Source organism: Marmota flaviventris, chromosome 1 (assembly GCF_047511675.1).
Source record: "Marmota flaviventris isolate mMarFla1 chromosome 1, mMarFla1.hap1, whole genome shotgun sequence".
Taxonomy (NCBI): domain Eukaryota; kingdom Metazoa; phylum Chordata; class Mammalia; order Rodentia; family Sciuridae; genus Marmota; species Marmota flaviventris.
Window position 1 is genome coordinate 158,336,255 of NC_092498.1, and position 16,533 is coordinate 158,352,787.

At 40.8% G+C, this 16,533-nt stretch overlaps 1 protein-coding gene across 1 annotated transcript in view; it reads right to left on the minus strand.

Annotated features, from left to right (window-relative positions):
* Nucleotides 1-10,121: 10,121 nt before the first annotated feature.
* Nucleotides 10,122-16,533, minus strand: part of Mapk1 (mitogen-activated protein kinase 1) — a 102,060-nt gene continuing 95,648 nt past the window's right edge. The window contains exon 9 of the mRNA XM_071618374.1: nucleotides 10,122-10,141. The gene's annotated coding sequence lies outside the window, so the exon portion shown is untranslated. The remainder of the gene's footprint in view (nucleotides 10,142-16,533) is intronic.

The following is a 16,533-nucleotide window of genomic DNA, read 5'->3' on the forward strand; positions in this document are numbered from 1 at the left end:
GCCCCGGAACGCTGCGCCGGCCAATCAGCACACCACCCCGCCCGCGCCCCGCCCCATCTCGCGCGCCCCCGCCCGGTGCGCTCCACGCCACTAGGATGGGCCGGATCCCACCCTGCCAAGCGGGATAGGGATGCACGTGCCGCGGGGCGCGCCGCACTTTCATTGGCTGGCCCGCCGGGCGCGGCCTCCGAGCCATCCTGTAAGGGCTGAGGTTTGCGGAGGCGGGGCACGGGGGCGGGCTTAGCGAGGAGCACAACACGCAGGCGCGAGTGGGGCAGGCTGCTGCGTTCCACTTGGAGAGGTGTCCGGCTCTGGGACGTAAGGGCCCGGGGAGGATCACGATTCATACGCGTGTCCTGGCGCGCAAGGTTGGGCCGAAGTCTTGTTGAACATTACTCCAGGAGTTGTGGATGGGGGAACCTGCGTGCATCCCCTCTTTAGGCCAGGGCAATGCTTGTCCACTGCGTCTGCGCTCTTGGCCTTGTTCGGAAGGCAACTGCAAAAGCCTGCTCATGGATCGCAACGTGAGCCCAGTGGTACCATCCCTGGCCCGACGTATCTGCTGAGAGTTTGCCCACGTGCGGGGTACTCCACCTTTTCCTAAGTCTTCAAGCTCCCTTAGGACTCATTACCATGGGAGAACCTCCAGACATACGTCTGGATCCTAGGTCAGCTCCGGAACCCCCAAATCGAATACCACGTTTCCCCCACCAAGCAACCCACTCCCTCTCGGTGTCCACATGGTGTCTCCCTATCCCTCTGTTGTTATTTTCATGGTCCCACATCATTCCTCTGTAGATCGTGTTTTAAATTAGACACAGTGTTTAAATCACAATGTACATAACATTTAAAAAAATACTTTAGTTGTAGATGGATACAATACTGTTATTTTATGTATTTATGTGGTGCTGAGGATTGAACCCAGTGCCTTACACATGCTAGGCAAGTTCTCTACAACTGAGCCACAACCCCAGCCCTGTATGCAACATTTTTATACACGTTACTGTCCTCTAGAGTGTGTTCTTTCTTTTTTGCAAGCCATTGCATGTATAAGCTCTCTTCTGGTACACACTTGATACATTATTTAGATTGTGGCCTAGCATTACCTGTTACACATCTGTCATCGTTTACTTAGTGATTCTTCCTAGTGATTCCTCCACCTCCCGGCTTCCACAAACTTCTTGGCTGTAAAGTGGAATCTCATAATCATTTTAAGATGTATTTTTCATTAACAGCCACTAACACCATTTTTTAAAAAGTAACTGCCATTTTTAGTCCTTTCAGGTTTTTTTCTTGTGAATTTTCAAGATTCCTTTGATTCTCTTAAATATTAAGCCTGTGTTGTTTTTGCTATTGCAAATATCTTTTCTCATCTTGTCTTTTGTAAAAGAAAAATCCTAATTTTGATGGGATTCAAAGTGTATATCTGTATATTTTCATTGTTGTTTTTGCAATTATTGCCGTGCTAGCTATAGAACCCAAAGCCTCAGGCATGCTAGGCAAACTACTAGCCTGCTACATACTTTTGTATCTTATTTTTTGAAGAGGACATCTCCAAATTGACGTCTTTTAAAATATTTTTAGTGACTGCATATCAAACTTTTAATATTCATGAATATCTGACTATAGTGGTTGGGCATTTAGATTATTTTTGCCCTATTTCTGCATAACCATAGATTGAAATTTTTAGCACTAGACCATCATTCTCTGCATTATTACTCCTAGCATCTTTATTAGAGATATGGCATTTCCTTACCGTCTAAATGATTTCAGTGTGTACCTGAATTATAGAGGGTCTTTCCAGTGCCCTGGCCTGTCAACTCATTGGCCCCTTTGTCTTTTGCATGGTCCTAGATGTTGACCCTGTCCCCCCTGGCCACTGTCTAGCACCTTTTATTCCCCCCCCCCCAATTTTGTATAATATGATAAAATACACATAAAATTACAATTTATTTATTTATTTTTGGTACTAAGGGTTGAACCCAAGGGCGCTTAACCACTGAGCTACATCCCCCCCACCTTTTTTTTTTTTTTTTTTTTTTTTTAGAGACAGGGTTTGCTAGGTTGTTGAGGCCCTCACTAAGTTGCTTAGGCTGGCTTTGAACTTGTGATCCTTCTACCTCAGTCTTCCAAACTTCTGGGATTACAGGCATGTGCCACCATGCCTAGCTATTAGTGTTAATTTGTATTTCCCCAGTAATTAAATGACATTGAGCATCTTTTTGTGTATTTGCCTCAAATGCTTTTAATCATGACTCATGTTACCAATTATATTTTATGTATACAATGTTTCTATTTTGGATAATGAAAAATTTTGGAACTAGTGGGTGATTTTGCAACAATGTAATATACCTGATGCCACGGAATAATACATTTTAAAATTGTTAAAATGGTAAATTTTATGTTATACAGGTTTAGCATGTCTAATCAGCAAATCCAAAATCTGAAATATTTTGAGGGCTGACATGATGCCACAAATGGAAAATTCCACACCTAACACCCTGGGGTGGTTCACAGTTAAAACTAAAAATGTAAAAAATGACCTTCACTTTTGTTTTAAGGTTTGGGTCCCTTTCCCCAAGGTACCTCATTAAATATATGTGAATATGCCAAAATTGAAAACAATCCAAAATACTTCTGGATAAGGGATACTCAAACTGTATATTTTTACCACAACCAAAAATAATTTTAAAATTGTTTCAAGTCAGGTGTAGTCCTGTAGTCCCAGCTACTGGAGAGGCTGTGGCAGGAACATTACAATTTCCAGGTCAGCAACTTAGACCGTGTCTCAAAAAAATAATGAAAGGGATAGGGATGTAGCCCAGTGGTAGACCACTTGCTTATCATGTGCAAGGCCCTGGGTTCAATCCCCAATACCACCACCACCACCAAAAAAAAAAAAAAAATGTTTACATTGTGATCCAGTGCACATATATGTGAAATAAAAGTTTCATGATTTAATATCATTTTTAAAATGCCCTGATATGTTTCATGCTTCTACTTCTATTTTATTAACAAAATCCAGGACACAACTCTCTAAGTGATCTTGTCACCATAAGGAGGTTCAAGGCAATTCTTTATAGAAGCAGAGGATGCCTTTCAGGCTCTTGACATTGCAGAAGAGATTTTAACGATGTGTCAGGTTTTAGCGATAAGAGGAAGAGCTTTATTAGAACGTGAAAGGCAAAGATACATATTCTTGGCCTGAGGTTGTGGCTTAGAGGTAGAATGCTCGCCTAGCATGTGTAGCACGTGTGAGGCCCTGGATTCGAACTAACAAATATTTTAAAAAGATACATATTCTCAGAGCAGAATGTGGCTATCACCAGAGCAAGATGTGCTTTTGGAGTCTTGGACTTTTCTTTTACAGGAAACTTTGAGAGGGGAGGGATGGGCAGGAGAAAGTAGATAGGAATGACATCTTCCTAGTGAACTCAGTTCTTTGATTATGGATCACAAGACTTTTATGATGTCAACCCTATCTAATGTTGGGAATGTGCCTATGTTTTAGGTTTTTTAAAATACAGCTCTTTGTTTTATCTAGCCTGAAAAAAAAACAACAACATTGTGTAAACTGACAGTACATGTAAGTTTTAATCAAAATAAGGCAGTGTTCATAGATGAGTGAATTTACAATAACTTTAACATTTGTAGATTCCTCAGAAATTTGGGAATGAAAGTTGTGGAGGAAAAATCAGGTCTACGGAGTAAGTCTAATCATGGGACTTTTAGATTTATAGCTGCAGTCTCTTTCTTTCCCCTTAATCTACTTTCTCCTTTATTTCTCATCTTTATTTCTTTTATTCTTTTTTTTTTAATTTTAATATTTATTTTTTAGTTTTTTTGGCGGACACACATCTTCGTTTGTATGTGGTGCTGAGGATCGAACCCGGGCCGCACGCATGCCAGGCGAGCGCGCTACCGCTTGAGCCACATCCCCAGCCCTCTTTTATTCTTAATTATTTTTTAGTTGTAGGCAGACATAATACCTTTATTTCATTTATTTTAATGTGGTGCTGAGGTTTGAACCCAGTGCCTCGTGTGAGCTAGGCGAGCACTCTACCACTGAGCCCCAGCCCCAGCCCCTCATCTTTATTTCTTCTATTTTATCTCAGTTTCACAAGATGCACATCAGCCATGCTCTGCCATCTGCCACCCACTGCTGGTCCTTCTCATCACACTGTCTATAACCAGCCCATGCTGATAGGCTTCCTTTCCACTCTTGAAACCTCTCCTTTTAGCTCCCAGCCCCACAACTCATGGTCCTATTGCCTGTCCTCCTCCTCTCTCAGTCCCTTTCCCACACTCATGTTTGAAAAAAAAAAGTCTTCTGACACCTGGAAACACAGCAGTGCAGCTGGCTGCAGCTTTACTTTCAGGAGATTAATTTGTCAGAGAGCTTAGTCCTCATGGCCACCCTCCATCAGCTCCACCTCTCATGTCCATTAGGTTCCTACCCTTCTGCAAGACAATTATATGTCTCCTACTTTGCTAACTCTGTGCCCTCCTATATGAAAACAGACACGGACAGGAGAAAATTTCTCCCTGTTCCCACCATTAAACATCCCATCAGTGTGCCTCCCTTGCCCATCAGCCAACGCCATTAATACAGAGCTCATGTCCTCAATTCTCCTCTTTCCTAAGTGGTCCCACAGAAAAGGAGACACTTTGTAAATTCCATCTGCCCCTTTAGCTATCCCCATGTACTGTGGTTTGAATATGGCTTGTTTCTTCTGAAAATTGTTGAAATTTGACATTGCGACAGTTTGGGAGGTGGGGCCTTAAAGAGGTGATTAGGTGGTTAAGAGGGATTAATGCCTTTCTGTCAGTGAATTCTCATTCTTGGGGAGAATGAATTAGTACCCCTCCCAAGTAGGCTATTTAAAAGCCAGGCTGTCCTTCTTATTTCCCTCCTTTCACACATGCCTTTCTGCTTTCTGCCATGAATTAAAGCAGCAAAATGCCCTCACTAGAAGTGGCTGCCTAAACTTAGATTTCCCCAGCCTCCAGAACCATGAGTCAAAATGAACCTCTTTTCTCTCTCCCTCTCTCTCTCTTTTTTCTTCTTCTTAGTACTGGGGATTGAACCCAGGGGCTCTTAACCATTGAGCTCCATCTCCAGTCCTTTTTATTTTTTTATTTTGAGACAGGGTCTCACTGAGTTAATAAAATTCTGACTAAATTGTTAAGGCTGTTCTCAGATTTTCAGTCCTCCTGACTCAGTCTCCTTAGAGTTGCTGAAACTGCAGATGTGCACCATTTTGACTGGCAAGACAAACCTCTTTTCTTTATAAATCATCAAGATTCAGGAATTTTCTCATAGTAATAGAAAATGAACTAAGACCCCACATTTCTCTACAACTGTTCATGGCAAGATTATTTAGAAGTGGCCTAACCTGGGTCCTCGCATCCTCATTCACCCCTCATTCCCATTGCACCTCCACATTACCAAACCTCAAGTCTGGGCTCAGTTCACAACTTACCAGATGGTTGAGGCAGCATTTCATATGGCTTGGTCACTACCTCTGAACACCTTCACTTTGATTCTGGGACTCCACTCTCCCTCACTGGTTTCCCTTTTTCCAAATCTTCTTACCCACCTGATGTTGGAGGACATAAAGCTCTGTCCTCAGGACTCTGTTCTTCCTTATGCATTTGTGACAGGTGATTTCCTTTAAGACCATCTGCTATGAAAACAATCTTTACACTGATACTTATCAAATGGATACCTCGGCACAAACTTACCTGCATGCCAGGCTTACATGTCCAATTGCCTAATATATAAATAAATAAATAAATAAACTTTCATCTATATGTGGTGCTGAATCAAACCCAGTGCCTCACACATGCTAGGTAAGTGCCCTGTTACTGAGCCACAACTCCAGCCCCATGTTGTTGTTCTCCTGCCAGGGAGAAAGTTTCAAGAACTTTCTGATCCAGAAGCTGAGGGTAGAGGCCAGTCCACTGGGCCAGTCCACTCTTTTTTTTTTAGTGGTGCTAGGGATTGAACCCAGGGCCTTGGGCATGCAAGGCAAGCACTCTACCAACTGAGCTATATCCCCAGTCCACCAACCCACTCTTTCAGGAAAGTTAAACCTTTTACTCCACAGTTCCTCTGCTTACTGCTCTCCAGGCACACCCACTTTTTTGCTGCTCCTTCATAGTGACCCTTCCTTCAGGGTTCTAGAATTGAATAAGATCCAAGATAGGAGCTACAGAGTTGATGCTGAGGAAATGTTAGTGTTCTTTCTGACATTCAGCCCCTTCCTCTCAGGAAATCCAGTGGAGAGTTTCTCAGGAAAAGACAGTATCAAGGGACAGAGGTTACACTGAGCAAGTCTGCCTTGTGTTCCAATGTGGGTGAGTGGAACAGGCTATGTATTTCGCTTTTTTGGGTGGGGGGTGGTGTTGGGAATTGAACTTAGGGGCACTCTGAGCCACATCCCTAGCCCTATTTTATATTTTTTAAAAATATATTTGTTTTATTTATCTATTATGTGGTGCTGAGGATCCAACCCAGAGCCTCATGCATGTGAAGCAAGCGCTTAACCACTGAGCTACAACCCCAACCCCCACCTATTTTGTATTTTATTTAGAGACAGGGTCTCTCCGAGTTGCTTAGTGCCTTGCCTTTGCTGAGGTTGGCTTTGAACTTGCGATCTTAAGAGTGCCACCTTTCTCAGCCTCCTGAGGTGTGGACCACCATGCCCTACTCAAGCTATGTATTTCATAAATGGATAAGAACATTAAATCTTTGGAATTGTATTAGTTTCAGGGTCTGTTGGAAGCTCTCCAACTCTGTATAGAATGGCATCATGCAAGCATTCACTGCTGTTCTGGAGCCAGACCTTGAAGATAGGGTCTGGCAAACTTGGAATGGAACCACCATTTGACCCAGTTATCCCACTCCTTGGTCTATACCCAAAGGACTTAAAATCAGCATACTACAGTGATGCAGCCACATCAATGTTTATAGCAGCTCAATTCACAATAGCTAAGCTATGGAACTAACCTAGGTGCCCTTCAACAGAAGGATGGATAAAAAATGTGATATATATCTATATATATCCATATATATGGATATATATATATATATATATATATATATGTATATGTGTGTATATATATATATATATATATATATATATATATATATATATATACATTTACTTGCAAGTGTCCTCAATTCATTCCTCTTTATGGCTGAGTAATAAAAAATGGAATATTACTCAGCCATAAAGAGGAAAGAATTGATGACACTTGCAAGTAAATGTATGGATTGGGAGACTATCATGCTAAGTGAAATAAGCCAGTCCTTTGTAGTTTAATGTTTTTATTGATATGTGGAAGCTAACCCACAATGAGGGGAGAGAGGGGAAAAAATAGATATTTAGTAATTTGGACAATGGGGAATGAAGAGATTGCCGCCCCCTTTTTTTCCTTTTCTTTTTTAAGTGTTCCTTTTTTTAAAATTTATTTTTTTTAAGAGAGAGAGAGAGAGAGAACTTTCTAATATTTATTTTTTAGTTCTCGGCAGACACAACATCTTTGTTTGTATGTGGTGCTGAGGATCGAACCCGGGGCGCACACATGCCAGGGGAGCGCGTTACTGCTTGAGCCACATCCCTAGCCCCTGGAGATTGCCCCTTTAAGCAACAAGGATTTCTCTGGAATCTCCCGGCAGAATCAGAACTGAGATAATGACCAACCAGTAAACCCCATAAAACGCTCCTCCATTTCCTTATTTGGGGAGCTCTCTCCCTAAGTGCTGTCTTACCTCTCCTTGAGGTTAAACTCCTCAATTAAAGCTTTGCCTGTGTGTCCCATACTCTTGGCCTGGTTTCATTTCTATTGTCCTGGGGTCAGAGGCTCCCAGCTCTTGTATCACCCCCAAAATTTGACAGCAAATGGATCTTTAAGGAAGTAATTAAATTCAAATGATGTCATTAAGATGGACCTTAAACCGGGCAGGTGCAGTGTCAGTGTTGTGTGTCCGCCCAGCGGCTGGGGAGGCTGAGACAGGAGGATTTCGAGTTCAAAGCCAGCCTCAGCAAATTGGTGAGGCACTTAGCAACTCCGAGAGACCCTGTCTCTAAATAAAATATTAAAAAGGGCTGGGAATGTGGCTCAGTGGTTAAGCACCCGTGGGTTCAATCCTCAGTACCAAAAAAAAAAAAAAATGCCCTTAATCCAATATGACCAGCATCCTTATAAGAAGGGATTAGGAGTGGGCATAGTGGTACATGCTTGTAATCCCAGCAACTAGGGAGGTTGAGGCAAGAGGTTCACAAGTTCAAGGCCAGCCTCAGCAATTTAACAAGACCCTGTATCAAAATAAAACATAAAAATGAGTGGGAATGTAGCTCAGTGGTTCAATCCCCAGTACAAACAAACAAAAACCAAAGAATGAAATAAATATATACAAGAATAAGACATGTGAAGATCATGCCATGAGAAAATGGCATCTACACATCTAGGAGAGGCCTCAGAGGAAGTCGATCCTGCTGACATCCTGATTTTGGACTTCTAACTCTAGAATTCTGTAATCCCTATTGTTTAAGTCACCAGTCTGTGGTACTCTGTCATGGTGGTCCTAGAAGACAAATACACTTGATTTTGTGGGCGCAGAAAGATACCTAAACCAATTCTTCTGAAGCATCTTCCAGCTGGCCTTCCATCCCCAAATCCTGCCTCGAACCCCTGGGTCAGTCAGGACTGAAGAGTCTACTTACGTGGAACTTTAATTCAAGCTGACAGGACAACTGTTCCAAAGACAGAGAACTTAATCTCTTCAGGCACCGGGGGTCTGCTTGGCCATGTTAGGGGCTGGGATGAAGACATTCCAGTTCCCCTTGAGTTCTAAACTTCTATGGTTCCCTAATAGTTTCCTTCATGATATTAAAACCCATTAGGAAGTATGCAGGTGCCGTTGCCATAGCAACTGCAAGTCATCTTATGTTCTTCCCAAATTAAAAAGTCTCCTGCTTTAGGACAGAGGAAAGATGTAAGAGAATAGATGAAATTAAGTTATTGATGGAAGCAGTTACCATGGTATCATGCTGTCCTTGGAGCCTGCCAGCTGCCACTTGATTTCTCCATTTCTCGTGTAAATGAAGGAGAGAAGAAAAGGACCTGCCTTCCACAGTGAGGGAGAAAAATAAATTATATATTTTTTCCATAGTTTTTACTCAAACTATATGTTTTAATTAGAGATAGTTGACTAATTATAGGAATTTATATCTGCAGAGTAGCTCTGCACCAAATGTACTGGGCCAAGCTTTAACAAATCACTTGCAGATCTTATTAAAATGTAGACACTAAAATGGTAAATGTGGAGGGCCACCTGAGATTCTGCATTTTTAAATTTAAACTGTGATAAAAGACATATGACATAAATTTTTTAAAAAAAGTGTTGGTAATGTGGCTTAGTGATCAAATGCTCCTGGATTCAATCCCTGTCACACACACACACACAAAAAAAAAAAAGACATGAAATTTGCCATCATGCTTGGGAGGCTGAGACAGGAAGATCACGAGTTCAAAGCCAGTCTCAGCAACTTAGAGAGGCCCTAAGACCCTGTCTGTAAATAAAATATAAAAAATATGGCTGGGGAGGTGGTTCAGTGGTTAAGTGACCCTGGGTTCAATCCCCGGTACCAAACAAACAAACAAACCCACTACCACCAACAAAAAAACCTCCAGAACACATTCCAACTCCCCCTCCCCCCCGCCCACCAGTGTTGAGGATGAATCCAGGGCCTTAAGCCTGATAGGTAAGTGCTCTACAACTGAGCTAAACCCCTAGCCCCACCAAAACACTTCCTGCAAACCTGAAACCCTTTTTAAATAAGTCCCCATTTTCCTCCTTGTTGAGGATGAATCCAGGGCCTTAAGCCTGATAGGTAAGTGCTCTACAACTGAGCTAAACCCCTAGCCCCACCAAAACACTTCCTGCAAACCTGAAACCCTTTTTAAATAAGTCCCCATTTTCCTCCTTGCAGAATCTGCATCTATGACCAGGTAATGGACCACATTTGGAGCATCAGGCTTTTGTTTGCAGCTGCTCTTTTTCCAGAGTCTGAGGAAGGTGGCAGGCAGATGAAGAATAAGCAGGCCATATGGTGGGCTTTCCAGGGACTTCCTGGCAGATGGAACAAGAGAACAGGAGATGTCAATTCAGAGGAGTGGAGAAAGGGCTACCTAATTTACAAGTGTGAGTAGGATTTACGTAATTGTAGGGAGATCAAAGCATGGTAGAAGTAATGTGAAGACACTAAAAATTCTTTGTTACTGTTTGCTATGGTTTGGAGGTGGTTTGAGTGTTCCTCAAGGCTTCACATGTTGACATTTAATCACCAACATGAAGCATTAAGATGGTGGACACTTAATCCAGCTATTGTGTTTGGACATGGGGCCTCTGGGAAGTGATTAGGATTAGGTGGAGTCATCAGGATGGAGCCCCCATGATGGAATCCTGGTGGCTTTATAGGAAGAGGGAGGGAGACCAGAAGACACACAGACACTTGCTCCTTCTTTATCTTGCCCTGTGATCTCCTGTACTGCTTCTGGATTCCAGTGAGATGCGAGCCCTTGAACCTTCAGAACTGTGAATTAAATAAACCTGTTTCTTTAAAACTTGCCCAGCGTGTGATTTTGTGTTATTAGCATCAGAAAATGGATTATTATACTGCTGTATTGACTTGCTAAATTCACTAGCCAGCTGACTTACTTTCTTTTTGCTATAGCAAATAGTGGTGATATTTATGTTTTTGTACACATGACCGCTTTTCTCTTGAATTGTTCTCAAGGGAAAAAAATACCAGTAATGGAATTACTGAGTCAGAACTCATCTTCTCATTGGCTTCAGTCACAGTGAGATTCCACTGTATTCGTTTTCAGTACTATCAGCAATGCCAAAGGGTACATATTGCTTTACAACTTTACAACATTTGGCTTTTATAATTTCCCTTTTGCTGAAAACAGAATGAAAAAAGTAGAGTATGCAGGGCTGAGGGTAGAGCTCTGTGGTAGAGTGCTCCTCTGGCTTATGCAAGCACTTGTGCTCAATCCTGAGCACTGAAAAAACAAAACAAAAAGCACAAAATAGCTCTGCCCAGAACGACACTTCCTCCTTAATTTACTGCACATTAATATATTTATTTATTATTATTATTTTTTTTTTTTGGTGGTGCTGGGGATTGAACCCAGGGCCTTGTGCATGTGAGGCAAGCACTTTGCCAACTGAGCTATATCCCCAGCCCCTACATTCCCATATTTACTAATGGCATTGGATGCTTTTCCTCATGTAAGTAGATAATATCCTTTGATTGATTGTCAGTTGGGAATGAGAAAATTGAATTTTTTTGTCTCCGTATGTTTTGGATTTATTATTGGTCATACATGGCGGATGTGTCCCCAGACTCAGCCTTCCTCCCTGTTGTCTGCATTGGTCTGTGTAAAATCAGGTGGAAGATAATTCTCCATTCTTCCAGTTTTTCTAAGACACTAGAGTTAATGGTTTTCTCTTACCATATCTGCTGAGTGAACACCTGACCTTCTAGTTGCATCTGTTAGAAAGGGTACTGGGTAACAGACTAAGAAGAGGGGTGACTTCCAATTTTAGTTCTGACATGAAAGAGCTTAGAAATCGTTACTCTTTTCCTTATAATAAGAAAAAAGGCAAATAAACTGAAAATCAGTGACTTTTCTTAGAACCATCAGAGAGAGTTGAGGTCAATGGACCACTTCCCCTACCAAATTAGTGAACCAGGAAAAGACAGAAATTTTTTTCAATATCTTTATTTTGTTTATTTATTTTTATGTGGTGCTGAGGATCGAACCCAGGGTCTCACACATGCGAGGTGAGTGCTTCTACCACTGAGCCACAACCCCAGCCCCACAGAAATTTTCATATGTTAATCAGATTTCTGTTACTATGACAAAATTCCTGAGATAATTAACTTAAAAGGAAGAAAGTTTATTTTGGTTTACCATTTCAGAGGTTTCAGTCCATGGACACTTGCCCTTTGCACTGGGCTTATGCAGCACAGTATACCTTGGCAGGAGCACATGGCAGAAGAGGCCTGTTCAACCTATGTTGGCTGGGGAGCAAACAAAGACAGGAAAGGGCAAGATCCTAATATCCTTGTCAAGGGTGTACCTCCAATGACCTAACTTCCTTCCACTACACCCCATCTTCTAAAAGCACCAAGCCTTTAACACATGGAACTTTGTGGGACATTTACCATCCCAGGTTACTTTGAACAGAAGTCACTGGAACCAAGAATGGGTAGGAAGAATGAAAGGACCATTTAAATATAACTGTGCTGAATTGCCAGAGGCTGAATATGGATGAACTTAAAGATTCATAGGAAACCAATCTAAAAATATTCCAAAATTAAGGACAGAAACCAAAATACCAAGCCAGTAATCTCCCCTGCCCACACACCGCAAAGTATTGAGTATTGAACTCAGGGGCTCTCTTCCACTGAGCTACATCGCCAGTCCTTTGACTTTTTATTTTGAGAAGGGATCTTGCTTAGTTGCTGAGGCTGGCCTTGAACTTATGATCCTCCTGTCTCACCTTCCCAAGTTGCTGGAATTACAGGTGTGAGCCACCATGCCTGGCTCAAATCCAGAAATCTTAGAAAACACTGAGCAGGAAAAAATATTGAAAAACGTTTACACTTAAGCATATCATATTCAAATTGGAGAAAGCAAAGATAAAGAAAATCTTGATAGAAGCCAGAGTGGGAAAAACATCTTACCTACTGTGGTGGTTTGAATATGTTTTGAGTGTGTCCCTCAGGAGTTATTAGGTGAGGAGGCTGGTCCCTAGGGTGGCTATGTTGAGAGGTGGTGGTACCTAGTGGGAGGTCACAAGATGGTCTATCCCTTTCACTCTGGCTTCCTGTCTTGAGATGTGATCTCTTCTACCCTGCTCACTGCTGCCATTATGATGATGCATTGTCATGAATTCCTTACCAGAGTGCTAATGCCCATGCTATGCCCAGAAGTGGAAGCTAAATAAACTTATTTTCCTTATAAATGCCTTAGGCATTTTATTATAGCAATGAAAAATCAGACTAATATATCTACAGAGGATAAGAAATACATTGGGGACTGGGGTTGTAGCTCAGTGGTAGAGCGCTTGCCTGGCACGTGTGAGGCACTGGGTTTGATCCTTAGCACTATATAAAAATAAACAAATATAATAAAGGTATTATGTCCATCTAATATACTGGACTTATTAGAAACCATGTAAGAAGACAGAGGAATAGAATATTTATATTGCTTATGAAGATCTGAGCTTCTGATCCACAAAATTTTCTTTCTGAAAAAAAATTTAATATTTCTTACACCACAGGTCTATTGGCGACAAATTCCTCCAGTTTTAGATTTTCTAAAAAAGTCTTTCTCCTCCATTTTGCTCTGCTAGGCAAGCACTTTGCCACTGAGCTACATCCCCAACCCTTCTTATCAATTTTTGAAGGTTAATCTCACCAGATATAAACTAGATTGGTGATTTTTCTCTCAATACTATGTTTTTAATAGGCATGGCAAGAGGGGATATTCAATCTTAGGGGGAAAGCATCTAGCTTTTCACCATTAATATGATATTAGGTGCAGGATTTAAAAAAATTTTTTTTAGTTGTTGACGGACCTTTATTTTATTCATTTATTTATATGTGGTGCTGAGAATTAAACCCAGTGCCTCACACTTGCAAGGCAAGTGCTCTACCACTGAGCCACAATCTCAGCCCCTAGTTGTAGGATTTTTATAGTTGCTTTTTTAAAAAAAACTTTATTTTTTTTTTTTATGTGGTGCTGAGGATCGAACCCAGTGCTCATGCATGCTAGGCAAGCGCTCTACCACTGAGCCACAACCTCAGCCCCTAGATGCTTTTTATAAAGTTGAGAAATTCTTTTCTATCCTAGTCTGCTGAGAGCTTATATCATGAATGGGTGTCAGATTTTTGTCAAATACTTTTTCTGCATGCATTGTTACAATCATATGATTTTTCTTTATCAACCTTATATTTTGATGAGCATTTTTGCATCTATGCTCGTTAGAGACAGTCTGTAGTTTTTCTTCCTTGCAATGTCTTTATCTGGTTTTTGTATTAGGGCAATAATGCTGGCCTCACCAAATGAGTTATGTGCATTCCTCTGCTTCTGCTTTCTGGAAGGGATAATAAGGAATTGATATTTCTTTCTCAAAATATCTGGGCTTAGAAACCATCTCTTCATATTTTCAAGTTGTAATTTTTACCTTTCTGCATTTAAAAAAATTCGGCCATCATTCTATATGCACTCTTCTTCTTCTCCTTCTCCTTCTTCTTTTTTTTAGTTTGACCTGTTTTTTATTTTGAAATGTGATTGCTAAAATATTTTAAAACTACCTGTAAGGCTTGCATTCTGTTTCTTTTCTTTTTAATTGCTCAAGACAATACAATGATCTTGACATATCATACATTTGATTCAAATGGGTATGAATTCTCATTTTTCCACGTGTACAGATTGCAGGATCACATTGATTATATATCCATGTGTATACATACAGCAATCCCAGTGTCAGTTGTATTCTGCTGCCCTCCCTATCCTCCCCTCCCCTCCCCTCCCCTCCCATCACCTCTCTCTCTACCCAATCTACTGTGACACTTTTCTCTCTCTCTTTTTTTCCCCTTCCCCCTCACACCATCATATATGTATTTTGTATAACGATGAGGATCTCCTTCCTTCTTCCGTGCAATTCCCCTTCTCCCTCCCATTCCCTCCCACCTCTCTTCCCTGTTTAGTGGTAAGCTTCTTCTCATGCTCTTCCTCCCTACCCCATTTTGAGTCACCCCCCTTATATCAGAGAAGACATTCGGCATTTGTTTTTTAGAGATTGGCTAACTTCACTTAGCATAATCTGCTCTAATGCCATCCATTTCCCTGCAAATGCCATGATCTTGTTATTTTTTTAGTGCTGAGTAATACTCCATTGTGTATAAATGCCACTTTTTTTTTATCCATTCATCTATTGAAGGAATCTAGGTTTTTTACCCCTCACACTTTTATTTTTACCCCTCACACTTCAGATAGAGCTCTAATCTCCAGAATATACAAAGAACTCAAAAAGTTAAACAACAAAAAACAAATAACCCAATCAACAAATGCGCCAAGGATCTGAACAGACACTTCTCAGAGGAGGATATACAATCAATCAACAATTACACAAAAAAATGCTTACTGTCTTTAGCGATCAGAGAAATGCAAATTAAAACCATCTCACTCCAGTAAGAATGGCAGCCATTATGAAGTCAAACAATAACAAGTGCTGGTGAGGATGTGGGGGAAAAGGTACACTTGTACATTGCTGGTGGAAATGCAAATTGGTGCAGCCAATTTGGAAAGCAGTATGGAGATTCCTTCGAAAGCTGGGAATGGAACCACCATTTGACCCAGCTATTCCCCTTCTCGTACTATACCCAAAAGATCTACAAAAAGCATACTACAGGGACATAGCTACATCAATGTTCATAGCAGCACAATTCACAATAGCTAGACTGTGGAACCAACCTAGATGCCCTTCAATAGATGAATGGATAAAAAAAAATGTGGCATTTATACACAATACATGCTTCTTTTTTAATTTTTTTTTTAGTTTTTGATGAACCTTTATTTTATTTATATGTGATGCTGAGAATTGAACCCAGTACCTCACACATGCTAGACAAGTGAGCCATAACCACAGCTCATAGATGTGTGCTTCTAATTCATGTTCCTGCACATGTGACCTTTGTGAACAGAAATTTGCATGGAAAAGTTATTTACTGCTTATAGCTTTGGATTTAAGTTACTGAAGTGAATACCAATAAAAAGAAAAACCAAGGCCATGTTCACTGGTTACACATTTGGAATGTTAACCAATATATTTTGTAAGTTATGATTTTTATTAACTGTTACATTTTATGTATGCTCTAACAAATTATTCCTTTTAAAATCTAGAGTGAGTATACTAAAGACTGCTAGTAAAGATCTGAATTAAAAAAAAATCTGGGGCTGGGGATGTGGCTCAAGCGGTAGCGCGCTCGCCTGGCATGCGTGCGCCCCGGGTTCGATCCTCAGCACCACATACAAACAAAGATGTTGTGTCTGCCAAAAAATAAATATTAAAACTCTCTCTCTCAATCTCTCTTTTAAAAAATAAAATATACTACAAAAGTAATTTAAAAAAAAATCTGGACCTGGTACAATCATGTTTCTAGGTGAACTCCTGAATAAGTTGAAAACATGTGTATACCCAAATCTGCAAAATCTGCCAGTATTTAAAGCAGGTTTATTTTATTTTTGCTTCTGCAGATTGAACCCAAGGATGCTTTACCACAGAGATACATCCCTAGTCCTTTTTTTTTTTTTTTTTTTAATTTGGAGACAGAGGCTTGCTAAGTTGCCGAGGCTGCCTCAAACTTGCTTTAGCCTCCTGAGTCTCTGGAATTATAGGTGTGTGCCACTGCACCTGGCTTTATAGCAGCTTTATTCACAATT